The sequence below is a fragment of the Drosophila subpulchrella genome, unplaced genomic scaffold, assembly GCF_014743375.2.
Source record: "Drosophila subpulchrella strain 33 F10 #4 breed RU33 unplaced genomic scaffold, RU_Dsub_v1.1 Primary Assembly Seq37, whole genome shotgun sequence".
NCBI lineage: Eukaryota > Metazoa > Arthropoda > Insecta > Diptera > Drosophilidae > Drosophila > Drosophila subpulchrella.
The window spans coordinates 80,880-89,121 of record NW_023665590.1 but is presented as its reverse complement, the minus strand read 5'-3'; positions in this window follow the sequence as shown (position 1 = coordinate 89,121).

Genomic DNA, 8,242 nt, shown 5'->3' with positions numbered 1-8,242 from the left:
CACGTATATCTACTCATACGAATTAATTTCGCTATCACATTGTATTTCATAACTTTCTCTTAAATTGTAACATTTAACAAGCCTACCTACGGTACCGAAGGACTTTCACATGGAACACATATATATATTAATAAATAAATAAATAATAATAAATAATATCTCAGTATGTTTGTATGCGTAAATAAATAAGTTGAATAAATACTGATTTAAATTGATAAAAATTATTATAAATTAATTTGGTCGGGTTACATAATTAAATATTTTATCAGGCTCGTTTTTGTTTATTTTAACTTTCGGTGTCGGGTCACTCAGCCGCAGTAGCTAATTAACGTCTTAATTCGATCTCTTATATTAATTGCATCGCGAAAGGTAGCTCTTGCGATCTAGCTCTCTCGTTTTTTTGTGTACTTGCATTCTTGGGCCCAGCATTCGGCTGGCTGTCCCTCTGTAAAATCAGTACGAATTCTGATCTCGACATTAAATGCACTCTCGTCTCGCCTGCTGTACTCTCTTTCGCTAATAAATTGTTAAGAAGCATAATGCAACCTCAAATTCGTGTTTCTTAATTTAGCAATAACTAAAAAATAGCTTATAAGTTCAACATTAGTGTCCCCTACGTGATTTGTGCATAAATAATACTGAGTGCAAATCATATATGTCTATTTATTGACTTTTTCGTTCTTGCGGCTGTCGTGCATTGGCGAAGCAACAATCATAAGGCCTTAAATGCAGTGAGCGCTTTAAATAAATAGCAGTTGGTGATTGCGGAAATTAACATATAACATTCTCGTAATTCAGAAGTCATTGGATCGATCCGAAATTTCAAGGCGCGCCTCACAGCTTCTTTCGCACTCAACTTTTGCGGACGGCATTACTCCGGGAGTTTTCGGCCCCCAGCAGCGTCAGCCTCGACATAGGGCAGCATTGCTGCCTCCGCTGGAGCTTCCAAAATTCGTGGAGGTTATGCAAATTGGTCTGACTTTTATTCTATGTTTACCAAGATCATAGATAGTCATCCGGACCACACCATCGTAGAAAAGCTGCAGCATCTACGATCATGCCTGAAGGACGCAGCGTTGGAAACTATTCGCTCATTGGAAATTTTCGGATGGCAACTTCGGATGGCAACTACGCAATTGCCTTAGATTTGCTTCAAAATAGATTTGATAATCGACGTTTGGTTTTTCAGGCACACATTACTGAGATCCTGGGACTTAAGGCGGTGCAGAGTGGATCCGTCTCGACACTTCGGGAGCTGTTCGATAAATTCAACGCTCATATTCGTGCTCTCAAAGGACTGGGCACGACGGAGCAAATCGCAGGATGCATCATCGTCCAAGTCCTGTTCCAAAGGTGGGATCCGGCAAGTCAGGCAAAGTGGAAAGACCGTTAAGAGGACCCTGCCTTCGTCAATTTAATTCCTACGTGGGAGTCAATGGCATCATTTCTGGAGCAGCGATGCAGGACGTTGGAGACTATGGATTTCGCCAAGGCAAACTATGCGCTGGGCAATCAGGTGGGAAGTAACAGAATACCCAATGCGCGTAGATCAGCATTTGTTGCCTCGAATGCTAACCCTGGGATTTGTATATTCTGTAATGATGCGGGGCATTCCATTTCTTATTGTCAGAATTATTTATTATCCTGCGAATAGGCTTCAAGAAGCGAAACGGCTCGGTCTCTGCATAAATTGTCTTAAGGTTGGTCATCAAGTAGTTGTCGTGCATGCGGATCTAAGCACAACACCCTGATTCAACTGGGAAACTCACCTCCCTTTTCTTCACAAGAAGGAGCACAGCTTCAAGAAGCACTTCCCTCTGCCTCACCCTCTGCACTGCCTTCCACTTCGACTGCTCTTATTGCACAGGAGTTTAGTAATGATATTGTGCTGTTAGCAACGGCTAGCGTTTTAGTAAAAAACCGTTCCGGGGTTTTCGTTCCCTGTCGAGCTCTACTCGATTCGGGCTCCCAACTGCAATTAATTAGGTCCCGATTCGAAAATCAGCTTCAAGTAAAGAAAATAAAATCTTCAGCCTCTGTAACTGAAATAGGAGATTCCAGTTTTGTGACGGATGGTCACTCGGTCAATATTACGATTCAGTCCCGAACTTCCGAATACTCAGCCAACATTATCGCGGTGATTGCTCCGAACATAACAGAGCGACAGCCTAGCTTCAACGTCGACATTAGCAGCTGGAACACACCCAAAAATATACAGTTAGCTGACCCCTTGTTTTATGCTCCCCAGCGGGTGGATCTTTTAATCGGAGCCAGCCTCTTTTTCGAGATTTTGTTGTGCGTTGGCCAAATCAAGCTCCCACCTGGATTACCCCTAATTCAAAAGACGCGTCTGGATTGGGTTGTTTCTGGAGGTTATGGCCCTTCCAATGGCTCGTCCTTAATGTCGTCTCAAGATGTACTTCTCGCTAGTAGAGAGAATAGTTTCGATCGGTTAGATGATCTTCTTCGGCGAAGAAGAAGAATTGGACTGTGAAGCACATTTCGTAAGACACGTCGTTCGTTTGCCAGCTGGTGATTATTCTGTTCGGCTGCCTGCCAAGTTCAATTTAGATCTTTTGGGAGAGTCCTACCAGCAAGCTTATCGAAGATTCTTGTCCCTAGAGAGAAAGTTGAATCGTCAGCCAGCCTTGAAGGCTCAATATGCAGCATTCATAAAGGAATACCTCGATCTAGGACACATGTCATCAGTTTCTGCCGCTGACATCGGGTTGTGCCGTTACTTCTTGCCTCATCATTGCGTCATAAGGGAAGATAGCTCCACTACATAGCTTCGCGTAGTGTTTATAAGGAGTCCTATTTGAAGTTTGATGATGGCACTGATTTGGCAAAAAGCTTAGGTCTTAGGTTTCTGACCAACTATTGTTTTCTTTTTCGGTCTTACAGTCAACATCAAGCCCCTGCAGGCGATCTGTCCTGTCTGCAATAGCTCGATTTTACGATCCTCTCGGGTTGGACCTGTGATCACAAAATCAAAAATTTTCCTTCAACAACTGTGCAAGGAGAAGTTATCCTGGGATGAAAGCCTTCCTGAGTCGCAGAATACGGAATGGAGTGCTATATGTACGAGTTTTGGGCAGATTAGGCATGCGACATTTCCTCGGCTGGTTCGTTCTTCAAACTCAGAGAGTGAAATTTATGTATTTGTGTCTACATCGTTTGCAACGGCCGATCTCAATTACTTTGCTCAAAGTCAAGGGTAGCCCCCTTGAAAACACTCACTGTGCCCAAGCTGGAGCTGTGTGGGGCGGAACTCCTGTCTAGGCTCATCGCAGAACTGGCTGGGACGAGTGCATTTGATGGAAAGTTTTACTGCTGGAGCGACTCTGCTGTTGCGCTTTCATGGATCCGAGACGAGCCGTCCAGATTCATTATTTTTGTAGCGAACCGAGTAGCTGCCATTCAAGAGCTAACTGAGTCAGTGGAGTGGCGATATGTTCCAACTTCTTTAAATCCAGCTGACATTCTCTCCCGAGGTGCTTTTCCTGCTGAGCTCAACGAGTCTCCTCTATGGGCACACGGACCAAATTTCCTCTGTGGCCCCAAAGCTGACTGGCCTTCCCCAATCACTGCTGAAAAGCCAACGCTTGAGGTTCGCCGTAGGATTCTGCTAACAAAATCTCCATACGAAGACATAGTGGCCAGTTCAAAATATGCCAATTCCTTTGCGGCCCTTCAAAGAATTTTCGGATACGTCAATAAGCTTTCTAATCGCATCCGGCGCCCTACGCTCACGGTGTCTGACCTTCAAGGCGGTACTCTTCTGTTGCTTCGTCTTGTCCAGCGCTCACATTTATGGGATGACATCAAATCATTGCAGTCAAAGGGAATGGTGCACTCCTCTAGCTCGCTCGCATCTCTTTCGCCATTCATTGACCAATTTGAGCTTCTTAGAGTGGATGGCCGGCTAAGGAATTCTTCTCTTGACTTTAATGGGCGTCATCCAATTATATTACCACGGAGTCAATCCTTCACTATTGCCATTATTACTCACTTTCATGATCGCAATACTGTCCTATTGGGGGGAGGAAGACGGTGATGAAGGCGGTAAACAAATGTATGCAGGGTCCTCTTTTTAGAAAAGATAACGCTGACTTAAATAGTATGATGATATGCTTTATTCACATTCGACGGGTTAACTTAGGTTTTACAAAATATACGTGTGCTATAGTACTGTACTTGGCGAGATTCTGGCAGCGAGTGTGTATGGCGGTGCGTTGCCACTTTTTTTTCACGTTGCAACTGGGTATCGAGTACAACTTAGAATTATCGAGTACAACTTAGGAATATCGAGTACAGAAAGGGAAAGTAGGTGAGACCGCTTCTAGTGGTCCTTGTCTCTCCACTACCGCATCCCACAATCGGCCCTCCTGACGCAGGATTCGTCCCGAATGCCTTCATGTACTCTGCGACGGTTGATGTCTTATATGGTCCATCACCTTCTCCTACCCTTTCAACTTCGTATCTTCCATGGTTTCCTACTTTGACTACTTTATACGGCCCTAGGTACTTTCCTTTCAATTTCAAACCAGTACCATACTGGGTGCGTTTAATGGCTACCAAATCGTTTAACTGGAACTTCTTTTCTACCTTTCTTTTTGCATCAAAAGCTTTCTTGTTTTCCGCTTGGATACTCTGAATGTTCTCCCTTGCTTCCTTCCTCAGTTTGTCGCGTTCATCATCTAACTCCGAAATCAAACAATCTTGTATCAATGACTTGAGCTGGACATCTCCTGAGATACGCATATCTAATCCTGTTAGCAGTTTGAATGGTGAAACTTTGGTACTCCTTGGCTCAGTGTTGTTGATGATCTGCTGTACCTTACCTACATGCTTATACCAGCACCCTGGGCTTTCAAGACTTAGTTTGGAGAGCATCGGAACAACTATTTTATGCATGCGCTCTACTTGTCCGTTTCCCCTTGGTACGCCTGTTGCAATCAGCAAATGTTGGATCTTCTCCCTATCGCAGTACTCCTTGAACAGGTGGGATGTGAATGCAGCTCCACGATCTGACACTATCCTATACGGATTTCCAAAACAAACAGCCTGGCGCTCCAAACAGGTCACCACTTCTTCAACACCTGTGCTTCGTGTAGGATACAACCATACGTACTTGGAAAAGGCATCTACAATCACGAAAATATGATTATATCGTTTTTTGGTTAACTCCATCGGACCAACATGTTCTACATGGTATGTGACGAGCGGTTTGTCTCCTTTGTCTATCGGTGTAAGGAACCCTTCTTGCCTACCAGCCTTCGCATTCACAAGGATACACTCTACGCAGCTATCAACTACTAGCGCTACTTTCTCTTTTATCTTCGGATGTAATACGACTTCTCAATCAATCAAGTCTTCATAGCCTTTGGTCTCAACGACACTTTTGAGCACCTTTGTCCAATCATCTAATAACTGTGCTTCCCGCAAACGATGAAACAAACTGTCAGTCAGCGTATAACATGACACCCTACTCAACGCATCGACATGTCTCATCTTCGAACCTGACCTGTGCTCTATTTCGTAGTCGAAATCTTGTAGATACATTGCCCATCTAGATACTCTGAGCGGAATCTCTTTCTTCTTCATGGTCATGGTAAAAGCGTTACAGTCCGTTATAATTTTAAACTTCTTCCCTAGAACGTATACCCGCCACTTTACCAAGGCTCCAATAACTGCAAGAACTTCCAGTTCATAGGAATGATACTTTTCCTCACATGGCTTAATTTTACGGCTCATGTAGAAAACTGGATGCCACAAGTTATCACAGGGATCTCGTTGAAGCAAAACGGCTCCAAATCCGAACTTGGATGCATCAGTATGAATTTCTGTGTCAAGCAAATGATTATAGAGCTTCAGAACTGGTCCACTGATCAAGGCTTCTTTCAGCTTTTTAAATGCTGCTAATTGCTGGTCTTGAAACTCGAACCTCACCTCCTTGCGCAACATGTCGGACAACGGTTTGGCAATTACAGCGTACCCTTCCACAAACCTACGGAAGTACGACGTCAATCCTAAGAATCTTTGGACTCCTTTCTTGTCGCGCGGAATCGGAAAGTCAGCAACTGCTTGAGTTTTCTCATTACCTGGCTTGATGGTACCGTTTTCAACGACATAGCCTAAGAAGTTAACTTTGCGCTTCAACACCTGACATTTACTCCAAATAATGCGCAAACCATTTCCTTGTGCCACTTCCAAAACTCGCTTCAACTTCTGCACGCCCTCATCAATACTCTTGCTCGAAATGATAGCATCGTCCATGTATACAACCGCATCCTCGTTCTTAATCGAATCACGCATAACTGCCATGATAAACCTGGTAAGCACTGCTGGAGAGTTTGTTATACCGAAGGGTACAAACAGGAACTCATACTGACCACTCTGAGTTACGAACGATGTATACTTTTGGGACTCTGGCGAAACAGGCACGTGAAAGAAACCATTAGTCAAATCTAGAGTTGTAAAAACGTGTCCACCTTGTAGCTTTTCGATCACACAGTCCATTAGAGCTGTTGGGAAGTTATCTCGGACAATCTTTTCATTTAACTTTCTATAATCGCAACACAAGCGCTTCTTCCCGTTCTTCTTATCTACTAGCACCACCGGCGAAGCAAACTCGGATGTACCTGGCTTGATTATCCCTTCCTCTAGCCATTCTTGAACCTGGTCATCGACAATTTTCTGATCGCAATAAGCTAATCGTCTCGGATGTTGGAAAACAGGCAACTCGTCTGTCAACAAGATCTTCATCTCGACTGGGGAACTGGCTTGTAATTATCAATCAACGACTCCACTTCAGAGGCTACTTCCTGACTCAAATGCTCCAAATCTACTGCCGAAACTGTCTTAGAGTCTTTCGTGCGGATCATGCATAGACTTTCGAATTCGCTAATGAGCTGCATACAAGTTCTTTGCCCTGCCTGGTTATCGTCTGATCCCGTCACTGGTCTTTGCTGAACACTTTGAACTCTTGGCGAAAATATAGTGCCAGACTTGGTTACCATCATGTCAATGCTGTTTAAGATTGTTGTGCCTAAGATTGCGTCAAACTTCATATCATCATCAGGTATGACATGAAACTCGACCGACATGTCGATTCCATCGATAACGACCCTTGTAACGAAGCTTCCGAATGTTAGCACCTGACTTTCACCGATACCTGTCAAAACTCTCTGACGACCCATCAGACTGCCGTCTCCAACGCCTAGCTTCAAGAACACACGCCTACGCATTAAACACAATTCAGCACCTGTGTCCACAAGTCCTTTGATTTCTGAATTCCTGCAAAACACAGATTTCAGTTCTAAGCACGAAGAAAAGGACTCGCGCGATGGTTGTGAAACGACTTTATCGTCCTGAACGACATTAGTTGCTCTCTCTGTTTTGACCTGTACTTCTGCCTTACACTGCGCTGCTCGGTGACCTGCTTGATCGCATTTAAAACATTTCTCCTTGACGGGACAGTCTTTCTTCATGTGCGACGAATCTCCGCACCGAAAACATTTCCTAACTGATCCAGCTACTGTATCTTGTTTTGTGTCGTGCACAGCCTTGCTACCCTGTGAACCATACTTGTTCACTGGTTTGGATGATCCACGTGATTTTTGATACGCGTCTATTTGTAGCTTTAGATCCTTGAGGTTCCTGACCTGGTATAGCATTGCTTTATTTGATCTAGCATCTGGGATACCCTCAACGAAATACTCAATCAAACTTTCTTCCTCCAAATAAATGGGCTTTGCAATTTCCATAAGTGCATAAAGGAACTCGTGCAAGGATTAACCCTTATGCTGCTGTCGTTTTCCCAACCTGCGATGAACTTCTGCTGAGGATAACTTGATTACAAACTCCTCCAACAAAGCCGATTTCAAACTTGCCCAGTCTTTGATATTCCTCTGGTTACGCACAAACATCTTTGCTGCTCCAATAAGCAACTGCTTTGCATACACAAACAACTGTAAAGGGTTCCACTCAACTGTAGCTGCACAATCTTCCAACTCTCCTATCCATTGGTTTATATCTGGGGAACTCGACCCAGAAAACTGCGAGACACTGCCCTCGACATCTTTCAACGTGAACCATGATCTACCCTGCCTTTCATTTCCTAGTCCTTGATGCCAACCTGCTGCGTTTGGCCGATTTATAGTGGTTTCTGCGGACGTTACTGATAGACCATCTTCACCACCATCCTCCGTTTCTGACTCACCCTCGTTACTTAGACCAT